This window comes from Octodon degus, unplaced genomic scaffold, assembly GCF_000260255.1.
Source record: "Octodon degus isolate 3935 unplaced genomic scaffold, OctDeg1.0 scaffold00150, whole genome shotgun sequence".
Lineage (NCBI taxonomy): Eukaryota > Metazoa > Chordata > Mammalia > Rodentia > Octodontidae > Octodon > Octodon degus.
In genome coordinates, this window is record NW_004524726.1 from 4100181 (window position 1) to 4124600 (window position 24420).

The 24420-nt window shown below is 36.1% G+C and overlaps 1 protein-coding gene across 1 annotated transcript in view; it reads left to right on the forward strand.

Moving 5' to 3' along the window:
• The window catches only part of Diaph3 (diaphanous related formin 3), a 523261-nt gene that overhangs the window by 86136 nt on the left and 412705 nt on the right, over positions 1-24420 (forward strand). The window lies entirely within an intron of this gene.

The window sequence follows — 24420 nt, forward strand, 5'->3', positions numbered from 1 at the left end:
ACAGTTTAAAACACATATTAGAAAGGATTCTTGTTCAGAATAGGATTTAAATCAATAAGATTGTTTTTCCTCTATCACAGAAGATTATAAACATAAACTGTACAGTGTATCATTTCCATTTGTTGAAACAAAAGCCCTGAATTTGCTGTTCTGACCATAAGTTTCTCAGGGTAACCTGTGCCCATATGAAAGTGGAGACTGCCCAAGAAGCCAAATCTCTCAGAAAAGTGAAAATAAACCCCTGAAAGGAGTGGAAGATACTTGAAGTTGGGAGGTTCAAGGGAACTTAAGAGAGTCAGAGGAGAAACGAGATGGTCAAGTTTTGGGAACTGAGAAAGGAGAAGCAGAAAGATATGTGGTTCTTCTTTCAGTGAGAGGGTATCAGAGGGAGGGAGGGGGAGAAAGGCAGAGGGAGAGAGGCAGAAACAGAGATAAAGAGAAACTGATTTAAAAGAATTTTGAGAAAATTTGTTTTATAGTATGTATTGTAATGTATTTGACAGAACCCTTTGGCAGAACTGAACATTTGTTCATTAGTATTTTAGGATTGACTCTTTGCGTCAATTTATTTTTGTGTATCATGATGATAAAACTGTCTAGACAGTTTACTTATTATATGGGTTACTACTCCTTGCTAGCCTACTATATAGACCTTTTGCACCATTAGGTATCGAAAAATGCTTTAAAAATTTCAAAATGTATACTTATACTTCTAGTTAAAAGCCCTTCTGAGTACACTAGCCTTGAACCAGAAGTTGTGACATGCACGCAGCTCCCCTATCTCATTTGTCATTGGCCTCTTTCTGTGTTGCAGGGATAGGATGATTACAGGGGAACTGCAGTCCAGTAAGGAAGACCTAGTTTCACACTTTTTAGCAGTCTTACTATGAGGACGTCCATCCTTTAGTTTTATTTGTTAAGCTTTTCCCTTTTTGATTCTTTTGTAGAAAAAGCAGAACTCTTCTTTTATAAATGCTCCCTTTGACTTTGTTTTCAATTTTTATCTTTCCTACGCTGATTTCTCTGTGACTATGAGCATTCCAGGTGTTTATTTTTTTCTTTTTTGTGGTACCAGGGATTGAACTCAGGACCCTGAACTTGCCAGGCAGGCGCTTATTCTACTGAGCTATCTCCTGAGCCTTCTAAAGGCGTTTATTGGAAAAGTTTTGATAATGTAACTGTAAGTTGTTGCCTAGAATTTCAGGACAAGAAGTAAAGGTAAATAGCAAGAATTATAGAATGTAACATGAGAAGGGAAGTAGAAGGACCATAAACAAATTTAAAACTGTGTGATGAAATGGCTGAGTCTGAGTTGAATGCCTAAGTGTGGGACTGTGGATTCTCATACAAGTGTGTACGTATGCATATAGTGTATATTTGTGTGTTTGTACATACTGGTATAGTGTTTAAAAGGATTTTGAGGTGGCTTATGGTTTTAGCTTAGTGGGACGTGATATTATCAAGTATGGAGGACATAATTTCTGTAGTTTGAATCTTCTAGGAAAAGTATGTTTTGAGAAAATGTTAGTCATCTGTTCAGATTTGTGTGTATTTGCTCCTCTTCTCCTTACTTTGCTTCTTCTTTTTTCTTTGTAGTATTGGTAGTTGAACTCAGGACCATGTGATTGCCACGCAGCAGGCACTTGTGCTGCTGAACTATATGTCAGGCTATGTGGATTTTGTCTGAATGGAAAATCAAATCAGTTTGTTTTACCATTGATTTTGTTAATGTTGTAGTAGTAGTGAAGGTGTCGTATTCCTGTTCTTAAATGTCTGCCTTTCTTGTTTAGATTTCTTTTTCAAGTGTAAATTTTACAAAATATTTTCAGATACATGTAAGTAAAGTTCTTTTTGTTTTCTCTGACTTTTTGTTGTTTAAGAGGATTATACTTTAACTACTAGAAATTTAGGTTATACAGTTTTATATGTTCTTGATAAAGTTAACATCAGGGTTTTTTTTTTGCCTTTTAGTTCAGGTTACATATGATAACAGCACACTGTAAAATAAAAACTTACTAAAAATTTATGGTTGGTGTATGAAGCATATAACAACAGTGTCCTTGCTTGTGTTACTTTGCCTTTTGGTCTCCAGTCTTGCCTGCTGTGTAGTAAAAAATTTCTGCCTCAGGGCTGTGAACCAATTTCCTGTGAGAAGTGTTCCTTGCAGTCTACCAGGCATTTTAATTTCCATTTCTGTTTATGTAGGGTAGGTTTTATTCATGGCAATTAAAATTATCTTCGAAGAACTAAAATTGATCTAGCTTCCTTATGAGTTTTTTGTGGTACTACCAGTGGCATTTAACATTTTCTGCTATCACTGGACTGTGTTATTATTTAGGTAAGAAATAATACTGATGAAACCCGTCATATTTTCTTTTTTATAGGAATAAATTATATTAAGTTCAAATAAGAATTATGCATTTTTCGTCTCTTAACAATAATACAGGTTAAGATCCTGTGGTGGCTAGAGGAATGTCAAGTTGATTAGGTGTGGGTTCTGCTTGGAGGATTGGTTGAGCACACATCTGGGTGTGTTTTGGGTCATGTATACATGGCCCTATAGTCCCTGCCTGATCACCGAGCCCTTGCTTTGTGATGCTGTCCCCTGCTTACTGGCTGTCATGAACCTTTTCTGCCATAATTCCTGCCTTGGAGCCAGCAGGTCGTCGACTAAATGCAGTTAAAATACAAGCAAAATTGCAAAGCTTAGCTTTTAACTTGTGGGTATTATACCTGGCAATAAGGACAGCTGATTAAAACAGATTTCCTTTATTTTATTATAGTTTTTTTTTTTCTTTTTGAGTCAGGGTCTCTTGCTATGCAGCCCAGGCTGATAGTGAACTCACAATGATCCTGCTGCTACAGCCTCCCAAAAGTGTTATTTGCCAGCTGATTTTTTTTTTTTTAATTCTTCCAGAATGCTTATGCCACTTGTGAGCAATATAGGTCATCTGAAGTTGTTTTCATGTCACTGTCATTGTTTTTTGATCTAAGACATTTAATTTTTTTAAAATTTTAATGAGAAAAAAATAAAATAGCAATGAGACAGTTTCAAAATGGATTAGTACAACAGTTATAATAATTAATACCTTTTATTGTTGTATTCGTACTAGTTATTCAGAGGACAAGATGCAGACATGATATCTTGTCTAAACAATATTAGTACAAACCTTTCTTCTCAGTGAACTAAGAGAAAGTAGCTGTATATCTATCCTAACTATCTTGCGTGTGTGTGTGTGTGTGTGTGTGTGTGTGTATATATATACATATATATATATATAAATTTTTTTTTTTGACAACAAAGTGGTCCTTTATTTATATCCCCCTTTTTTGTTTTGTTTTGATGGGTGTTCCATTGCAGTTAGAGAAACTGTATTTGGAGAAGTGTTTAAAGGACCTTTTCGGGACAATTATAACAACTTGGGAGTTTTAGCTGAATCAGTGATTTGATTCCCAGATAAAACCAGTGGGGAATGTAATGAATCAACTCACATTTTAGATTATAAATATAAATCTTGTGTTTTCTTTTGTGTAAAAATGTATACTTACCACTCTTCTAAGTTGTTTGGTAACTAGTGGCTGTTTCTTGCTGTTTGCTAGATAAAATTCCTGTGACCCTCACCAATTCCTGTCTGCAAAGTTAGCTTACAGAGATGACAAAGGAAACTAACTGGGCTTTATCTTCTTGTAACCTCCGGGATTTGTAAGGCTGCCTGCAGGTACTCAGGTGAAAATTAACCAGAAACTGAAACAAAATCCCCGGAAGTGTAGTTTGAGTTGTGGTCCCAGTCACTCTGAAAGCTTTATTCTGTGTCAGATAATAAATTTGTTTATCAAACTCAATGTGGTTCCAGGGTTTAAAACCCCTCCCTGCTTCCTGAGCAGGCCACCTTTTGGTCCTCTCCTGCATGAGAGCAGGAGGCCCTGAGCTCAGTAATAAATGGCTTTCTAAATTAAAAAAAAAAAAAAAAAAGAACCTTTTCATACTTGATGTCAGTCCAAAGATCATAGGTACTTGAATACAGCAAAGTAACTCACTAGAGACCAATAGTTCATGATAGTAGCGTGTTATTAGCACAACTGGCAATTGAAGTTGTTGACTTGTCTTTTACATCTTAGCATATTGATATAGCTTTACTTTTTATACCTACCGGTTACTTTTTTTTTGCTGGGTGGTTAAGACCAATTTAAAGCAAGACCTATATAACTAAAAAATGTAACTTTTGCTACCTGACAAAGTCAGTCAAATCCCCTCAGGATTTATCCTGGAACCATGTACAGGACCTTGTGTATCTTTTGTCAGTGCCAGCAATTTGGATGCGTCTCTGCGATTGCTTGACCAATTGGCTCTCTGGGAAAGCCTGAAAAAATGTTTTCTCTCTAGGTGACTCTCCTTAAGCACTCTATACATCGTTGATAACTTTCCTCTGTGACCCAATAAACTTTTTTTTTTTTTTTGCGGAACCGGGGATTGAACTCAGGCCCTTGCGCTTGCCAGGGAAGCGCTTATTCCACTGAGCCATCTCCCTGGCCCCAACCCAATAAACTCTTGATCAAAAAATTTGGAACACTACTTAGTTACAGGATGACACAGCAGAGTTTCTCTTATGTTCTGAGTCCTCACTGACCTTGAAGGGCTATGGCCAAAATATTGGCTCTCTTTTTAGCCCATCTATCTCTCTAGTTTTTGGTCTGCAAACTGTATTTATCAAACATCCAGAGGAGAAGCTTAATAATATTATTATCATGTAACAGAGGTGTTAAGCTTAAGGTCACTATCTGAGTATCACATACCTTAGATATAAAATGGAACTGTTATTTTCCAACAATCATGGGTATTCTTTTTTTTTTTTTAAATATTTATTTATTTTTATTTATTACATTTATTTATTGTGTGTGTGTGTGGCCAGCTCAGCCCACCAGGGGGCGGGGCTGGCTGGCATGTGGTGCTGGGGATCGAACCGTGGTCCCTGTGCTTTGCCAAGCTTGTTTCAAGTAGGTGCTTTAGACCACTGAGCCATCTCTCCAGCCCTAATCATGGGTATTCTAAGATTTAAATCCCTATAGAATGTTTAAAAACAATTACACATTTTTTACACAGAAATTTAGAAATCAAACCATATACAACATTGTAGCAGGACATACTGTGACATTTTGTTTTTCTTGTTTCTCCTTTTATTACTTTTTTTTAACAAACATTTACTTTATAGAGAATATCACAATAGTTGATATGACACTAGAAGCAGTTCTCATTTAAAAGACCAAAATGACGGGTATTTTAAACATGGTTTTAGTATTACACATTGCTGTCCACAGTGTACTTGCTATATCAGCATGTAGAGTTAGTCAGGGTAAGAATTCTACCCATTAACTGCTGTTTTCAAAAACCTGATGGAAATTGTTAGGACCATTTCCTTAACCATCTTGTTTATATAAAAGTATGGTTTTGCCCTTACCATATGTCCTAACTTTTCTCCTTTCTCTCTTTTCATTGTTTAATCCTTAAGTTTTCTCTTTCCATTTAACTGTTATACCTTTCAATTTTTATTTCTTCTCTTGTGTTCATACACTAGGGAGACAATACAATATTTACACATGTGTGTCTGGTTTATTAAACGTATGAGTATAGCTTCAAGTTACATCCACTTGTCTATGAAGGCTTCAAGTTTATTTTTCTGTATAGATGACCAATACTCCATTGTATAAAATCACCACGTTTTTCATCCATTCCTCAGGTGACAGGCATTTTTGGTTGTTTCTAAGATTTGACTATCACAAGATGTGCTGCTATAAACATAGGTTCACATGTATCACTATGATAAGATGTTTTCAATTCTTTTGGGAAAATTCCAGAAGAGGGATAGCTGGATTGAATAAGATTTCCAGGCCTAGTTTTTTAAGGAGTCTCCCCATTGATTTCCATAATGGTTGTAGCAGTCTACATTCCCACCAGCAAAAGAGAAGGGTTCCTTTTCATCTGTAGCCTCTCCCATATTTGTTGTTGGTTGATTTTTCTATGATAGCCATTCTTTCTGGGTGAGATGGTATCTCAATTTTTTTTTTTTTTTCCATGTGTGTTTCTTTCTTTTCTTCTTGTTTGTATTTAGTACAGTGTCTCATTACATAGATCCGATTCATAGTGATCCTCTTGTTTTCAGCCTCTCAAATGCTGGGATTGCAGGTGCTCACCAACACAGGGAGTCTCAATCTCCTTTTCTGAGTACAGCAGAGGCTAGGGCGGGGGCGGGAGTGGGGCAGCCATGCCAAAGATAAACCCAGCCACTGAACTCTGTCTGAGCAGGCGCTTTAGTCCCTTGAGCTATCTGGCCAGCCCTCAATGTTGTTTTAATTTGCATTTCTCAAATGGCTAGTGATGTGGAACATTTTTCATGTATTTATTTACCTCTTGTATTTCTTTCTCTGAGAAGTGTGTGTTCATCTTGGATGTCCATTTTTGGATTGGGTCTTTAAATTTTGGGACCCTGATGTTTTTCAGTTCTTTATAAATTCTAGGTCGAAGATCTTTGTCTGAGTACTTACTAGTTAAGATTTTTTACAAATTTGTGGTTTGTCTTTTCACACATTGGTAATTTCTTTTTATGTGCAGAAACTTCTCAATAAGAGGAGGTCCCAGTTGTTAATTCCTTCAAGTATTTCCCATTCAGTTTGATTTTTGCTGATGAACTGTTTGCCTACCCCTATGTCTTCAAGATTTCCACCTACTTTCTCTTCCAGGAGATCTAGTGTTTCTGTTGTAATGTTTAGATCTTTAATCCATTTTGACTGTACCTTAGTGCATGGTGAGAGACCTGGGTCAAGTTTTAGCCAGCATGTAGAGAGCCAGCTTTTCCAGCACCATTTGTTAAAGAGGCTATCTTTCTTCCTGTGAACATGTTTGACCCCTTTGTTGAAGATAAAATGGTTGAGTGTTTTTACAGTTGTATCTGCATCTTATAATCTCTTCCATTGTTCTTCAGGTCTATTTTTTTGCCAAAGCCATGCTTATTTTATCATAGTAGCTTTATAGTATAATTTCAAGTCAGGCATTGTAATGCTTCCTGCCTTTTCTTTGTTGCCCAGAATTGCCTTTGCTATTCTAGGTCTTTTCTGGTTCCAAACAAATTTTAGGAATAATTTCTCTAGATCTGTGAGGTATGTTGGTGGTATTTTGATAGGGATTGCATTAAATCTATACAACAATTTTGGGAGTATGGCCATCTTCACAATGTTGGTTCTTCCAATCCAGGAGCAGGAAATATTTTTCCATTTCTGAAATCCTCTTTGATCTCTTTTTTCAGAGTACTGTAATTTTCATTGACTGTATCTTTGACTTTTTTAGGTAGATGAATTCCAAGGTATTTCATTTTCCTCGGTGCTATTGAAAAAGGTATTGTTTCTCTAATTTCCCTCTCAATGTGTTTGTTATCTGTTAAGAGGAATGCTATTGACCTTTAGGCATTGACTTTGTAACCTGCTGTGCTACTGAATTTATTAATTCTAGTAGTTTCCTGGTGGAGTTTTTTGGGTCTTCCAAGTAAAGTATCATGTGATCTGCAAAGAATGATAATTTAACTTGCTCTTTACCTTCCCTTATTCCTTTTATTTCTCTCTTTTCTAATGGCTCTAGCTAATGATTCTAGAACTATATTGAATAAGATTTGTGTTAGAGGACATCATATTCTTGTACCAGATCTGAAAGTGAAAGATTTCAGTTTTTCCCCATTTAGAATTATGTTAGCTGTTGGATTGTCATAGATCGCTTTTATCAGATTGAGGTAGAGGCCATCTGTTCCAATTTTTTGTAGAACTTTGAACATGAATGAGTGTTGGACTTTGTCATAAGCCTTTTATGCATCAATTGAGATGATCTTGTGGTTTTTGGATTTCACTCTTGATATAGTGTATTACATTTATAGATTTGCGTATATTGAACCATCCTTGCATCCCGGGGATAACTCCTACCTGGTCAGGGTGTATAATGTTTTTGATGATTTATTTTATTCTATTTGATAGGATTTTATTGCAGAACTACAATAGGGAACACTAATAATGGGTAACTAGTGGGTTTGTATTTTATTTTTTTATTTTTGGCAGAACCAGGGATTGAACTCAGGCCCCTGGACTTGCTAGGAAAGTGCTCATTCTACTGAGTCATCTCCCTGACCCTTTCTTTTACTTTTTTTTTCCCCCCAGAACTGGAGATTGAACTCAGGTCCCTGCACTTGCCGGGGAAGCGCTTATTTTACTGAGTCATCTCCCCAGCCCCAGGGTTTGTATTTTAGACAGTAAGAGCAATCATTATGTCTATATAGCTAAGCAGATGTTTAATTGGGAATTTGTATTTAAGTTAGTTCCACTAAGTTCTGTTTGATCACTTCCCCTTGATGTACCTGGTGTTTTCCAGGCAGACTAGTTCACCCTGGTTACCTTTTGCCCCTTCTCTCAGTCAAGAGAGAAAGCGGGAGGATGCTTTTGTAGATCTGGGTCTAGCAAAGTGTTTCAGCCTACCTGGTGCAGATCTGTAAAGTTTGACTTCATGCAGTTGTGCCTGACTTGGGTCTGGCTGCTGTGCTCAGCTTCTTCCTGCTGTAGCCCTTGAAAATGAACCTTTTGTGCCCCTCTGGCAAGATGTTCTGCTCCTGGATTAGGTGAGTGGTTTTGGCCCCTAGCCTCTTTGCAGGGACTTCAGCTGCAGAATTTCACACCAGGCCTGTAATGCCAGGCCTGGGCTGGATCTGGAGAGGTCCAGAGAGCTGGACAGAAGGTCTCATTCGTGGGCCTGGGCTGGAGGCATCCAGCAGCTAAAGGGAAGCACAGAAGCTTTCCTACACACTTGCTGGGCCTGGGCTTAGGCTGCATCTGGAGGAGTCTGGAGAGTGCAGTGGAAGTTCTCACGCACACACCTGACCTGGACTTGGGCTGGTTGTAGAGGGGTTCGGAGGGGTCCCGACAGTAGGGCTGAAGGTTTCACTCATAAGATGGGCTTGGGCTGGTTCTGGAGGGGTCCAGAGGGTGCAGCAGAGTGCAGAAGCTCTCATACACACTCACTGGGCGTGGGCCTGGGCCTGGGCTTTACATTGATTGTTATAATTGAGATGTATCACCTTAGTTATATACCTGCTGTCATATACCTTTTTTTTTCTCCTGTGTTTAATTGTTCCCTTTATTTGGTAGGTTCTTTCCATTCTCATTTGTTGAGTTATGGTCATTTTCGTCCCTTTCTGGACTATCTTTTAGTAGTCTATGTAGAGTTGGCTTTATCATCATGAAATTCTTTAGTTGTTCTTTGTGATGGAAGTATTTCACTTCTCCATTGAAGTTGAAAGAGAGTTTTGCAGGATATATCAATCTGAGTTGGCATTTGTTTTCTTGAAAGACTTGTAGTACTTTGCTCCATGCTCTTCTTGACTTCATGGTTTGTGAAGAGAAATCTCCCGTTATTCTGATGGGTTTTCCTTTAAATGTGGTCTTTTTGTTTTCTGTAGTGCCTTTAGTATATTATTGTGCTAAATTTCTAGGATCTTGATTATTATATGTCTGGGTGTGGGTTTAATTGGGTTGATGTTATTTCGAGTCCTATGTGCTTTGGGTACTTGAATGTCAGATTATTTCCCCGTATGTGGGAAGTTTTCTGCTATGACTTCTGCCCATATTCTTTTTATATCATTTGCATTGACTACTTTCTCATTGATGCCTATTAGTCATACATTGTTCATCTTTGCATCATCTTGCAGATGTTGAATTATTTTTTTCCTGCATCCTAGTTGCTTTTAAGAGATCTTTTCTTACTTTTTCACTGGCTTCAATGGTGTCTTCAAAGTCTGAAATTCTATCTTCACTTTAATTCAAACAGTTTATCATTTCATTTTTTATTTTAGAGATTATTTCTGATCTGATTTCCTCTATACCTTTCTGTAGTTATTTCTTTACTTCAGATGCTATTATTTCATTTGTGTTTTTTCCCCCCCTGTGGTACTGGGGATTGAACTCAGGACCTCATGCTTGCCAGACAAGTGCTTATTCTACTGAGTTATCTCTCCAGCCCCCTCAGATGCTATGATTTCAGAGATTTCAGGTGTTTGATTTCCACTTTCTTCTATGCTAGTGTCCCATGCATTTGTTGTGAGTCAGCTTGGGGACTGAGGATGCATTTTACTCCTTCTCTTTGTCATTTTGTATAACATTGTGCTCTGACCTATGGTGTAGAGCTTTGGTGCAGTCATTACCTTAGCACCTACTGATATTCTTTCCCAAGAGAGATTATGTAGTTAAGACAGTTACAGTTTTGTATTTAGAGAACTACAATTAGCAACGGCAATAACTGGAAGTGATATTTAGCAGTTGACAAACTTTTGTAACTCATGGGTTTGTATTTTAGAGCATAAGAGCAAACATTATGACTGTAGAGGTAAGCACATATTAAACTGGGTATTTATATTCAAATTAATTCCCCTAAGTTCTGTCTAATCCCCTCCTCTTGATGTACATAGGGTATTCAAGGTAGACTAGCTCTCTCTGGTAGCCTGTTGCCCCTTCTTTTGATCAAGAAAGAAAGAGAGAGGATGCTTTCATAGATCTGGATCTAGCAAAGTGGCTCAGCTTATATATCCAGGTCTGGATATACTAAATTTGAATTTATCCAGGTGGACCTGGCTTGGGTCTAGGTACTGTGCTCTGCTTCTTACTGCTGCAGCCCACAGAAGTGAAGCCATTGTACCCTAAGATATTTAATTTTGATCATACATATGTTTCAGATTGTTTGGAATTTAAAGTTATTCTGATAACCACATAAATTGTAATGAGTTTGAAAGTGCCAGTAAAAACAGATATGCAATTATGGTAGAGATGAAAGTAATGAGCAAATGTTCTTAAAGAGTGAACTTCCTGAAAGGAATATTTTGACAGCAAAAAATGAAAAAAGTAAGAAAAGTTCTGTGATTGCACAATGATGGTTTGTGAACCAAGGGGAAAGGTAATTGGTAAAGTAAGGAAAGAAAAGAGGGGTCACGAACACTCAAGCTTGTTACCTATTAAGATTATTAGATAAATTGTATATGTCCATTTCTAGGCTGTACAATTTAACAATTGAACTAGAATTCTGTGGCTAGAACCCAGGTGTTCATAGTAAAGAAATCTCCCTGTGAACTTCTGGTCTGCCTGGTCTGTGCCTTGTTATAGATGCTGCTTAGTGTCACATGAATTTGACAAAGACTGTGGCATTGGTACAGTTTGAAGGCTAGGCTTGCAGAACATGTACTAGTAGAACACTGGTTTCTACTGACAGTGGCTTCACAGCTGGTTTGCATGTGCACAACATCAGGAATGCGTTAAGTAGCATTGACACCATAGCTATGAAGAGTTTCTCTGTGGCATGTGGTATCTCACGGAAGATGATTGAGAGGAAAGCCTGTTCCATTTTGAGAGATCAAGTCCCTAGGAACAGGTGTCAGGTAGGAAAGGGTGGATTTACTTATTTTTAGATCTTTACCTTCTTACTGGGTATGTTAGAATTAGATGACTAGAATATTTTAGAGTTGATGAGTTTAGACTAAGTTGAGGCATTCTTTCAATTTTTAGTTATGTTTAAATGGAATAATTCTGTGCATACTTAAGTCCTGAATGGGGTAATAGTCTTGATGTACAAAAAGCATTTGTTCCCTATTTCATGGTTCTCTGATTTGTAAGCATTTTCTGTAGGTTAGTATAATAGGCCTCCCCTCAAGAACAGAAATATAGTTGCCATAGCTTCTTATCATGTGGTGCAAAATTATTTTTTCGTCTCTCCATTACCCAAAACCATTCCAGGGTAGATTAAGCAAATCAGAGACCTGTTGTAGGATTCACAGAAGACCAAATAGTCCAAAAGTAAAGTTAGCAGATCTCAAGTATAGACCATTCCTGGTATACTACTGTTATATTAGATTTTGTTTGCTAGTTATTTTTGGGAGAAAGCTGAACTGTATTGTTTTGGTAAGTTTAAAAACATTTTATAGCATTAGATTTGTAAAGAATGGCTGTGTTGTACTGTTTTAGTAGACATTTAGTAGTTATTAGATCATTTTAATTTACTTTGGATCTGATATATATTGTATGTCTATTCAGCCATCTCTATGTTTGTAGGTGGTGGGAAGGCTCAGAGAGTATGTGACATCTTAAGCTACCTCAAGTCAGTGTGGCAGCTATGACTCAAAACCAGAGTTCTTAGTGACAAAATTTAAAATGTACCTTTGCAATTTTTATGTGTTTTATTTCATTTTCTCATGGTTCTAGAGATGAACCGAGGGCTCATGTATGTGAAGCAAACGCTCTACCACTGAGATACCTAATACACTACTCATATCCCCCTTGTGAAATGCAATAAAGATACAGAAAACAACATAGTACAGTATGTTTTTATCAGTTATCCTAAGAATGTCTCTGATTAATAGATAGAACCTTTTCATCCATATCAGGGAGCCAGCTCTGCCATAGTGTAAAACCTCCCTTCAGATTTGTGTGTATTTTCCCCTAAAAACAATCCTTGCATTTTTGGGCAGATTTATCGTTCAAAAGATACCATAGCTTATGTTTACCCATATTTAAAAATGTGGACTACTCCTTTTCATCTTTAGATTTCCAACCCATTTATTTTAATACAGTGTAGGTTTTGTTGGCTTGCATATGTGTGGGAAGCTAACATGTTTTTTCTGTTTCTGTATTTCTTATAACGTGACAGCTATAGTAAGAGGTTGAATCAGATTAAGAAGCTCGGGTTTTTATCCTTTTGATAAGAGAATAGGAATATTACAATTTTTTCAGGAGTTACTTATGTGTGTTTGTCATTAACATTCTGTAATTTCATTTTAATTTATCTGTTGGAATCTTTTATAATGGGACATTTCTTCACATAGTACTTGATCATATAGTGATATTGGAAATTTAAGGTAAATGGTCATGTTTTATATTTGCCACTTTTCAAAATAGTGAATATGTTTTCTACTATCCTCTAAGTAGGTGTTGATATTTTTCATCACAATTCTTAGTGAAACTAAAATTATCCTTTATTTGGTAGTGAGACTTAGTGTAATTGGCACCTAGTCATTTGGCATGACCCGAGCACCTATGGATTGTATCATTCCTACTTGGTAGCAGGATCTGACTTTGCTTGTGTGTTTCTCATACAGATCTGGAAGCAGTCATTTCCTTAGCATGAGTGATATTTCAAGAGACAAAGATGCTTATTAATAATGGATCAGTTGCTATTTCTGGGTCTTTTTAAGCAGAGGAAATAGCAAAAGAGAAAGGTGTGTGCATGTGTATTTAAGAAGTTTGCACATGTTGTCTCCTGCTCCAGCTGCTTTTTTTCTTGTCCTGAACATATAATCATTACATTTTACTCTTATAATTCCTCATTTAATTTTTGTATCTGTAAATGACTGTTTTATATTTATTTATTTATTTATTGGTGGTACCGGGGATTAAACTCAGGACCTTGTGCTTGCCAGTCAAGTTCTTACTCCATTGAACTTTCTCCCTGGCTCTGAGTGACTGTATTTTAATGCTTATGCCTAGTCCTTTTGTTCATATTTCTGTAGACATTTTCTTTGCCTGAAGTTTATTCTTCAGTAGATTTCTCAGGACTCATTGAAAAAATACTGCCTAAGTTTTGCATGTTGATAGCAGTCTATGCCCTTTATTGTTGAGAGTCAGTTTTATTGGATATAAATCCTTGCCTTACAAGTTGCCCATTCCTTTGGGATCTTAAATAAGTCATACTATTTCCTTCTAGCATAAAGCATGACAGCATCACTGCCAAAAGACTGCCAATAACTAGGTTTTGTTCTTTACAGGTTGCTGTCTTTTGTCTGGATTCCTGAGTTAGACTACCAGGCATGTGGTAATAGGGGCTTCCCATGTTTCCTTTTTAATCTTTTTCTCAGTGTTATTTTTTTGCTTTTTTTTTTTAAGGGTCTATTTTACGTTTTTTTTTTCTTTTTCATTGTCTTTAATATGCCACTTTTTCCTAAATGCTAATTTTTAATTTTACTTTTAAATTTTAAAGCTTTCTTTTATTTTGCTGGAGATGTAGCTCAATGATAGCGTGCTTGGTGAGAACATGTGGGATCCTGGAAAAGGAAAACATCACTTATTTCATATTGGAATTGCTTCTGTTTATTCTGTATTCTGTTATTTAATTTCTATTTTTTAAAATTATTTTTTATCTTATTTTCTCTGAGTTCCCTTACCTCATTGTTCAGTTTCATATTTTGCTTTGAGTCTTTGTTTCATATTTTATTTACTTTCTTTAATTTTTTCCTGGTCACTGTGAAATTATAAGATACAGTTTGTCTTTGGAGGGCTCTTCTGCTCAGTTTGATTTCACGCTCAGCGCTTTCCTGCAGAAATGAAGCCAAGTGGCTGAGTGTTGAGGTCCCCTAGGGCACTGATTGCCCAGCCTCTGGAGATCTTCTGTGGGCCTCTTGCATTCATTCACAGTTGCGCTCCACCTGGTGCTAGCTATGTGTCTCAAATTGCCCCACTGAACACCCAGACGTTCAGTGAGCATCTCTGGGGCATTTTAGGGTTTCACCTTTGGTACATTCATTGAGCACTTCCTTGGTTCCTGTGCTTTCCCCCACATGGACGTTGACCATGAAGGTATCATGGCTGTGGATGGTTTGTCACTGCTTGTATTTTGAGAACTGAAGAGAGTGATGCTGTTGTTCAATATTGTAGGTTTTTGAAATTTCTTGGTTATTTTCTGTCTTTCTGTGAGGATCCAAGAAGTTTCCAAAGCTATAGTGCTGCTGTTATGTGCCCAGCTCCTCCAATCTTTTTTTAAAAATGTATTTAGGACAGGCTCTACAGGGTCTCACTGCATGGATCAGACTCATAGTGGTCCTCCTGTTTTCAGCCTCCCAAGTGCTGAGATTAAAGGAGTGCTCCACCACACCTAAGCTCAATCTCCCTCTCAACACACCAAGGGGATGGGGCCGGCACAGCACTCCTCCATTCTTTTGGTATTGAATCTCATGTTATTTATTTATTTTTTTTAATGACAATTTATATCCCTTAGACTCCCTTCAGGAGAGAAAAAGGATGATATACAGTATTAAGGAATGACTTTTCTATATAGCATTAACTAGATAGCTGTAGATTTTGCTCTTTATTTCATCTGCAAGTTTCATTAAACCTCTTAATGGTCCATGACCTACAAACAAATTTTAATAAAATACTAGTTTTAGCCTTCGTTTCTGTGCAGTTTTTGCAGTGCTATCATCTCCTCTTATGTGCTTACAGCACCTTTTGTGGGATGTATCCTGTTTTGTCTACCCGTGAAAGTTGGGAACTTCAGCCTGCCCTTCAATGTTGTATCCCACCCCTGGAAAAATTGGTCTCATCTGCTTGTGATGTCTATAAGTTAGTGAGTGTGTGAAATCTATCACAGCGTGAAATCACTTCAAGTGCTGTGGAAGGCTATCGTAAAGAATTTAAATTGATTGCAGATGTTAGTGCAATTAAGCAGCCTGATGAGCTAAGAATCATGTTTCTCAGATTTGAATATGAATGTATTTAAAAAAATTACTGGTGTACTCCATGTAAATGGAGTTCATAGGCTTCTAAGAGTTTTTATCACCTGTTTTAAAATGGTTCCGAAGGAGGAAAAGTGATGTGCAACCCCTTGTGTAGATATTTGAATTATTAGTTTTAAAATAAACATGTATTCGTCTGTTCTAAGTGTGTAGTTCTGTACCATCCTTATTCAGAGTGGGGAATTGACACTGAGTGATTATTTTTTTCCTTATTTCATTATATACCAATTAACTTATCTACATTTAGTGCCTGTACTTCATTGTGAAGTTATTCTAGGGGGCTGGGGAGATAGGTTGGTGGTCTAAGTGCCTGCCTGGCATGCACAAAGACCCAGGTTCAATCCCTCATACCACATGCCATGCTGAACCCGGAACCCCAGATGTGCTGCGCCAGCCACTGAAACTGGGTGTGGTGGCACATGTCTGTAATCCCAGCACTGGGGAGGCTGAGACAGGAGGATCGTTATGTGTCTAAGCTGTGTAGCGAGACCCTATACCAAATAGATAGATAGATAGATAGATAGATAGATAGATAGATAGATTAAAAACTATTCCACAGGTAGTAAGAGAAGTGTAATGATATTTCCTTGTAAGTTTTTTTTTTTTTTTTTTTAATTGAGTATAGCAAATAAGCCAGCTGACAGTGTACTTGATAGAAGCATAGGACTCTTCAGGTCAGCAAGTGGTAAAACTCTGTCTACCTTCAGTTGCTTTGCTTTAGCTGTTGAAGTGTAAAACAAAATTTTGTATTTATTATTTGAAAAATTAGCATACTGGGTTGTAAATTGGGAAGCAAGTTCTGAAATAAGGTTGTAACAAGATTAAGTGGAGTGTACAATGTGTTCATATTCAATTTAGTTCAAATTGATCTGTTCCTATTAAATAATTAAACTCATCAATTTCTCTAACACATTGTAAATTGTTATGGACATTAAGATTTTATTATATATATATATATATATATATATACAGTAGTTTAAGGTAGAAAATGTTAATTGCCTTTAGATAGATACTCTTTAAATATTAAGAAAACTGCTGACATTATTTGAGTTATAGTAACATTAATAATTTTAAATAGGAAAAAAGAATACTTTTTTTGGCTACAAAGTGAAAATTAGAGTTACACTCTATGAAATTTTGTAACAGCTCATATTGTTGTTGTGTTAACCATTATATGACGGACTGTTTTTTTTTTTAGGGGTTAAAAGTATACTTGTTTGTTTCTAGTAGTACTGATCTACTACATTATGCAACTTTAAAGTTTTTGATATGGGGTGTGGAAAAGTTGGAATAGAGCCACTTTGTAAAGTCTCTTGATAGTTCTCTTATCAAAGCTCATAGCAAATGTGAAATGGAACTTGGTGTATAAAAGTTACAGTTCAGGCCTTTGTACATCTGAGTCAAACCTGGAAGAAACAGTTAATACACAAATCTTTGGATCCAGACACAGAAGCTTTGGTAAGGAGTGGCCTCTGCTTTGGTTTTTCCAACCTAAGACCTTCTGTCATCTGTAATTACCATTTGTTTGCATTCTTAAGTAAAGCATGAATTTATACTTGTAAAGCAATAAATGTTTAGGCTGAGAAGAGATTTATACAATTTACAAAGTATGATTTTTTTCAGTTTTCTTACCTGTTCCTAATTTCAAATAACTTTTTTTAAAAAAATTACCATAACCTTGTCTTCCTGAAGCCTGAATATACTGCATCACAGGAAAATTTCCTTTGAATTCCCACATGATTACATTAGCAAGCACAGATAGTATAGTGCTTTTATAAATACTTTGAGGGCACAAAAAATCAACTTGATATTCACAGAATTCAATTTACAGAACTAGACATATGTAGCCTACAGTGTGCTGTAGGTGTTTATCACTGTACTAAGAATGATGAAATACCTAGTACAGGGTTTCTACTTTCTGAACCTGAAAGAGGTCTGTCTGTCTCTGTCTGTCTCTGTCTCTGTCTCTGTCTCTGTCTCTGTCTCTGTCTCTGTCTCTGTCTGTGTTTCTCTGTCTCTGTGTCTCTGTCTCTCTCTCTTTCTCTCTCTTTCTCTCATTTCTCTACCCTTTCAGGTTATAGAAATACTTGTTTCTAAAAATAGCTTGTTTTATTGCCATCTCCCATAGTTGTTCTTGCTGTTAAAAATAACTGATTCAGTTCAAACTGACTCAAAACAGAGCATGTTTGCTTGTGTACTGAAGAAGCTTAGGGGTTGATCCAGGTTCTCAAATGACTTAGAGAGCCATTCCCTCTTTGCCTCGTAGACCTGCTTTACTGTGTTTTGGCTTCATTCATGCAGGTTCTTTCCATGTAGTTTAGGGCTGAGTCCTCAAATAATTTAGACACATAGCATGCTGATATTAGAAGAAAAAAAAAAGATCATGTATATTTCTAAGCCAGTGTGCTTATTTATCATAAACATGTACATTGTATTACTACCTTATTATATTCATTTTAATAGGCAGAATGTTAATATATTATTTAAAATATATTAAATATAAAAATATAAATGTTAATCTTTCATTAATAGCTTTGCCTCATTTTCACAAATGAAATCAATCTTGTTATTTTGGTATGACATGACATAACTTGAGCATGGCTTTTTTCTACTTTAAGATAGTCTTATATGTTGTTCAGATTACTTGGTGACTTGTTAACTTTCCAGAACTATAAAACTGCACACTTGTTACCTTTTTTTACCTTTGCTTTTTTTTTCTTATAAAAATTTTACTCTTGCTTCTCCCAACTGTGAGTTTGAATTACCTCTCTCTCTCCCCCTCTCTTTTTCTCTCCCCCTCTCCCTCTTTCTCCCCTCTCTCCCTCTTCTCTCCCCCTCATCTCTCCCCTTCTCTCTCTCCCCCTCTCTCCCCTCTCTCCCCTTTTCTCTCCTTCTTGCTCCCTCTTTCACCGTCTCTCTCACCCTCTCTCTCACTTGAAGCTATTGTGCTCATTCAGGAGTATTTTGGGACAAATGTGCATGACTGTGCAGAAACCACTGTACTTCTCCAGTTCATGTTAACCTCTGTTTGTTCTCTTTTCTTTTTCTTGGATGCTAGGGATCAAATTCAGAACCTTGTGCGTGCTGAGCATATACTCTACCACTGAGCTATATCCCAGTCCTAACTTTCTGATTCTTCCTTATGCTAGTTCCTCTGTTGTTGTGCAGCTAACCAGACCATGTTCTATTTAGCCAAATATAGAGTCTCAATTTGAATATGCTATTTTAACTTTAGCATTGCTATTCTTTTTGCTGTTGGATTAGTGATCAAGGTTCCTGCTGTGCCCTACTTCTCTCTCTTTATGGGCTGAACTTGGACATAAAAGAGATAAAGCCATGAGTCTAGGCTGAACCTTCCATTCCAGATATGATAGATCCTTATAAAAATATTACCTGTGTGAATTCATCATTGTCAACATATGATGGGGACTTCTGAGGCTCACAAACTTGATTGACCAACATGCTAAGATTCAGTATGCATTTCATTAGCAATGTGGAATTTAAAGCGACGTATACATTAGTGGTTAAAAACTCAAATGCTACTTTAGTAATTTACAATCTAATATTAAGAATCTTGGATTCTCTTCTCTCATATAGCCATATTATTTAGGAAGTCATGTGATAGAGTTGTATGGTTTGTTGGGTGATCTGTGGAAATAAGGAGCCACGGATCTATATTAAATGAATCCTGAAATTAATTTCATGTGCCCACAGCAGCCTGTGCTTCTTCTGTCTTAACTGTTCATGTAGTAACCCACTTAATTAATGTGATACACTCGAACTTCCATAAAGGGGAGAAATACTTTCCACAGCGTAGACTAGATATTGGCATTAATGTTTTGGGGTACCTCCTTCCTGGAGAGCACCAGTAGTACTACAGAACTCTGAGTCTCTGGACATGTCTGCAGGTACCATGTAGACACTTCCTCCTATGATGTGTGCTCACTGTTCTCCATGTGCCTTTGCATTAAAAAAGTCATGTTTTTAAAAAAATAATTTTATTGAGAAATAGCAAAGAGACAGTTTCAAAACCGATTAGAAGTAGTTTCAATAATTAATACATTGCATATTGTTGTCTTAGTGGTTATTCATTGCACAAGATGCAGACATGATATCCTGTCCACAAACACTATTAGAACAAATCTTTCTATTCATTGAATTAAGAAAATGTAGCTGTATATCTATCATAACTTTTGAATATACAGATAAAAGATGGTTATTCATTTGTATCCCCTTTTTTGTTTAGTTTTGTCAGAGAATGGTATTCCATTGTCATTTAAATATTATAGGTGTGTGAATTCAGCAAAATATTCCAATATAGTACAGTAGTCCATAATAATAGTGGTTTTTCTGTCAGATTGGTAATGTTAGAAGTTGTTGACTTGAGTCTTACAGCTCATCATATTAATATGGCTTTACTTTTTATACTTTGTTTTTATATTTTTTTTGCTGGATGGTTAAGACCAAGATAAAGCAAGACCTATATAACAAGAAATGTAGCTTTTGTATTTTTATTTATTTATTTATTTTTGTGGAACCAGGGATTGAACTCAGGGCCTTGCACTTGGCCAGGTAAGCACTTATTCTACTGAGCCATCTCCCTGGCCCCCAAAAGATCATATTTTTAATGGTAATAAAAATAAGTTGTGTTGAGATCCCACTTGATGTGTAATCTTGGATGTTTTTAATGGCAGGATTTATATTTGATATATATGTTTTCCTGGTTCAATTTCAAATTGGCATATTAATTGTATTTTAAGATTTGAGGGTATTTTATATTTGACAGAGTTATGTGTCCTTAAATATACTTCTTGCCTTGTTACTTTTTAGAGAAGACCTAGACAGGAGTTTGTCTCATGTCATTATTCAGCTATTTTGATTTTATAGCTCATGATTTTTATATGTCTCCCCCTGTCAGCTTTGAGAATTTTCTTAGGACACAAAAGTTATTTAAAGTTATTTGATTTAAATAATCAAATGATTAGAAATTCTATGAATAATTTGTTTAGTAATCAAGTGACATTCCAAGTATCATTCAGTTACTTAGATGCTCAAATGCCAGATTATTTAAATTGAATCTACAACTTAAAAAGAAAAGTTGGAGTAGTTTCCAGTGTAGAATAATTTCTTACTATTCTATTGCTTTGTCTGGTCTGTCTAAATTAAGGAAAAGATCTATTGAGTTCTAAAGTCTTTTAATGTTTACATTACTTGTAGGAATGCTTTAACAGTACATGATCAGAAAAATGTTTAATTATCATATATGCACAGTAGCAATAAAAAGGAAGTAGAATGGCTTTACGTAGCTGCTCTTAGATAATGATTATTTAAGATGAATAACAAAGTCTAAGGTAAGCATGTGACTAATTGGGACTGTGGAATGGTGTTCAAAATACAGTAGTTTAAAATACATTATTTATTTATTTATTTGATACAGGGTCTTGCTATGCAGTTAAGACTATGATCTTCCTGTCTCAGCCTCTCCAGTGCTGGAATTACAGGCGTGTGCCACCATGTCTTGTTTCCAAAATTATTAGTTTTAGTAATTTTTTTTCTCACAGAAGTGATGCATTGTTACAAAATATTTAGAAAATGTAAGCTGTCCTGAATAAGGAAACAAAATAACCATACTAATCAAATATAAAGAACTCAGCTAAAATAATAAGGTTGTCTTAATTTATTGGAAAGGCATAAAAAAGAATATTATGAACATAAATAAGGCAGTACAAATTATATATCTGACTTTTCCTCTTCTGATAGAGTTTTGGGGAAGTATGGAAGGTAGTAGAACAATGCAGCCATGAGATGAAACTGTGAAACTGTGAAACCGTGTCCCTTAGCTTGGCATCTATTTTATAAGGACAGGATCACGTGGAAAGATACATGGGTCTTGGTTTAATCTTCTGCACGTAGATCACCAGTTTTCCCACCGTCATTTAAGGTTATTTTTTTTCTCCAACTAAGTTTTTGGCTCCTTTGTCAAAGATGAGGTAATAAGAAATAGAGAAATGGATCTTTTGCAAATGCGAAGGGGCTGAGAGATGAAGTGATGAGGAGAGAAAGGGGAAAGGAGATGAAAAGAAAATTGAGATATGTTAGGTATATGTTCCAACTTGCTATAATGAATGTAGTCGCTAGGCACTGTAAACATGTACTTGTAAATAAAAATTGAAATGAAATAGATTTACAGTTATTCAAGAAGAGGAAGATGGATACAGGAATGTTCCTGGGAGAAAGGTGTCAGATTGCTGTGTATTATTTTTGGCTTCTTGTGAATGACTTGAGCCACGTGAATGGGTATTTGAGAGAACCAGATGTGGACATGTATCTCTTATTAGAGTTTGGAGCATAGATATTAGAACTGTACTCTGTTTCCTTATGATAGGCAATGACTATGTGAACTGCTTTGGGGGCAAAGCAAGGAAAAAGATTAGACCTATCGTTGAAACAGGCTGGACTTGCATTAAAACTTTTATTTATTTATTATTTTTTAAATTATCAGGGCACATTTGTGGTACCTAATGATTGCATTCATCATGTGGAGCTGGTACATCCACATAACACATTGAATTCTTTTTACAACTCCTACCCTATTTCTCTGTCCCTGCCCCATCTCTTGGTCCCTTCTCATTTGTAGAAGATCTGTCTCCCTGATTCCTTTAAAACTTTGGTATTCTGTGGACCTTTTAGGTGTAGTCTTTGAACTGTCTTGGAATGAGTTTTATTTGAGGGAATCATCTGCTGTGCAGTGACCCCAACCTGCTGAGTCTATAGGGGACACTACTCATTCTTCAGCTAGTAGCGCTCTGAGTAGCTCACACAAGTGTCCCATAGGGGCAGCTGTCTACCCTTGGGTAGCAGCCACATCCCAAGGACAGTGGTACTTCAGGAGAGCATATTTCTGCATCTTCCCTTTTTGCTTTCCCCATTTCCTTTGCCCTGAAGGTGCTGGAGGAAGCCTGTTGTATGAGGATGGTGGAAGTGAAGAACAGGGTGGGAAAATGGTAACATTGCATCACCTTGTTCATGATCAGGACAGATTTCCTTATCTGAGCCAGGCCTATACTGGAGAGGGGAGAAACTTTAAACTACTTAGTGAAAATGCACTTTTCCTCAGTAGGCTTAATCACATGAAAGTTAGAATGCTAAGGCGAAATTATTAATAGCATTAGAATGACAGTATTCTTAAATTTAAATACAGAAGATATGAAGGAACAGATGAGCACATTTGCTTGTAAAAAAATTTAATTTTTTTCATATGCATAACAAATACCTTCTGTGGAAAAAATTGAGAAAAATAAAAAAAAGGAAACCCAGAAGAAAATATTTGCTGTATATAAAAATGTAAAGAACACCTACAAATCATTAAGAAAAAGATGAACAGCCCAATATGAAAGAATTTGCTTAATATGAATAAGCAATCACTCAACAGAAATTACAAATGACAAACAGCCTTTTGAAAAGATGTTCAATCTCAATATATAAAATAAAACATATGTAGAGCATTTTTCATCTGTCAGCATAAAAACTAAAAAGATTGCTGACTATAATTATTGATGAGAGTATAGAAATATATATCAGTGTAAGCTTTTTGGATATAATTTGACAGTATCTTTCCAATGTATATATTTCATATTGTTACTATTTTGAATCTATTTTATAAAAATAGCTTGAAAGTACAAAATGTCTGAGGGTATTTCTTAAAACTTGAAATGCCAGGCCACTTAAAACAACCAATATGTTGATTAGTATGGAAGTGATTGAGCATTTCATAGTGTATGATGGGATTGATGAAAACTGTAGCTTTAAAGTGAACAAGTTAGATCTGATTTGCAGTTACTCAATATGAAAAAACAACATGGCAGCATACGTATATAGCATGAACCAGTTTTTTTTTTTTTTTTTTTTTCGGAACCGGGGCTTGAACTCAGACCCTTGCGCTTGCCAGGTAAGTGCTTATTCTACTGAGCCATCTCCCCGGCCCCAGAACCAGTTTTTTTCCCCTAAAGAGTGGACATGTGAATGAACAGGCTCTCAATATGTCTGTGAATGAGCAGACACCTCTTTTGGGGTGCATTCTGTTATCTGTTTTCAGCATTAGTACCAGAAAATATTCTTTCAGACTAACATTTTCTTAACTGAAATAAAATCTAGTGTTCCTAATAGAGAACAACACTTTACTCTTGTTTACCAAGTCATTTTGTTATGGTGCAGATGGCCTGATAACATGGACCACATTTCAATTACAAAAAATAAAAACAAATCAGCAGAGCTAATAGTATGCTGTTTGGGAAGCTTTTAAATGTGACTTGGAATAGCACACAGATTTATTTCATATTCCTGCAGTAAATTGGCACTCATTTAATACTCACTTTCATTTATAGAACTTAAAGTTTTGGAAACATCTGGATAAATCTATGAATAATTTAAGTGTTCAATTTGTGATCATTGCCAAATCATATTTATTAAGCATTTACCAATGTGTGACAGTGCTGGGTGCTGTAAATATCAGCATAAATGAAAAGCGGTAGAAATCTGAATCTTGACTCAGGCAAGAGCTATATTACTACATTAAAATAAATATCAATAATACCATTTTATGTTAGATTTTGCTGTCTGCCTTCAAAATTTAAGGTTATATAAACATATTTTTAGTTTGAAAATTTTGAGGAATAAATGCGATAGCATGAAAGTTACTTTCTGTTTCTGAAAATTCTTCTCTGATTCTTCCTTTGACAGGAAATGCAGTCAGTTACAGTCTAATTCCAAAGCCTTTTAGTTGAAAACTTGATGGATGTCATTTTCTTAAGACCTCTTTTCAACAATAGTATATTGATAGTATAGAAAA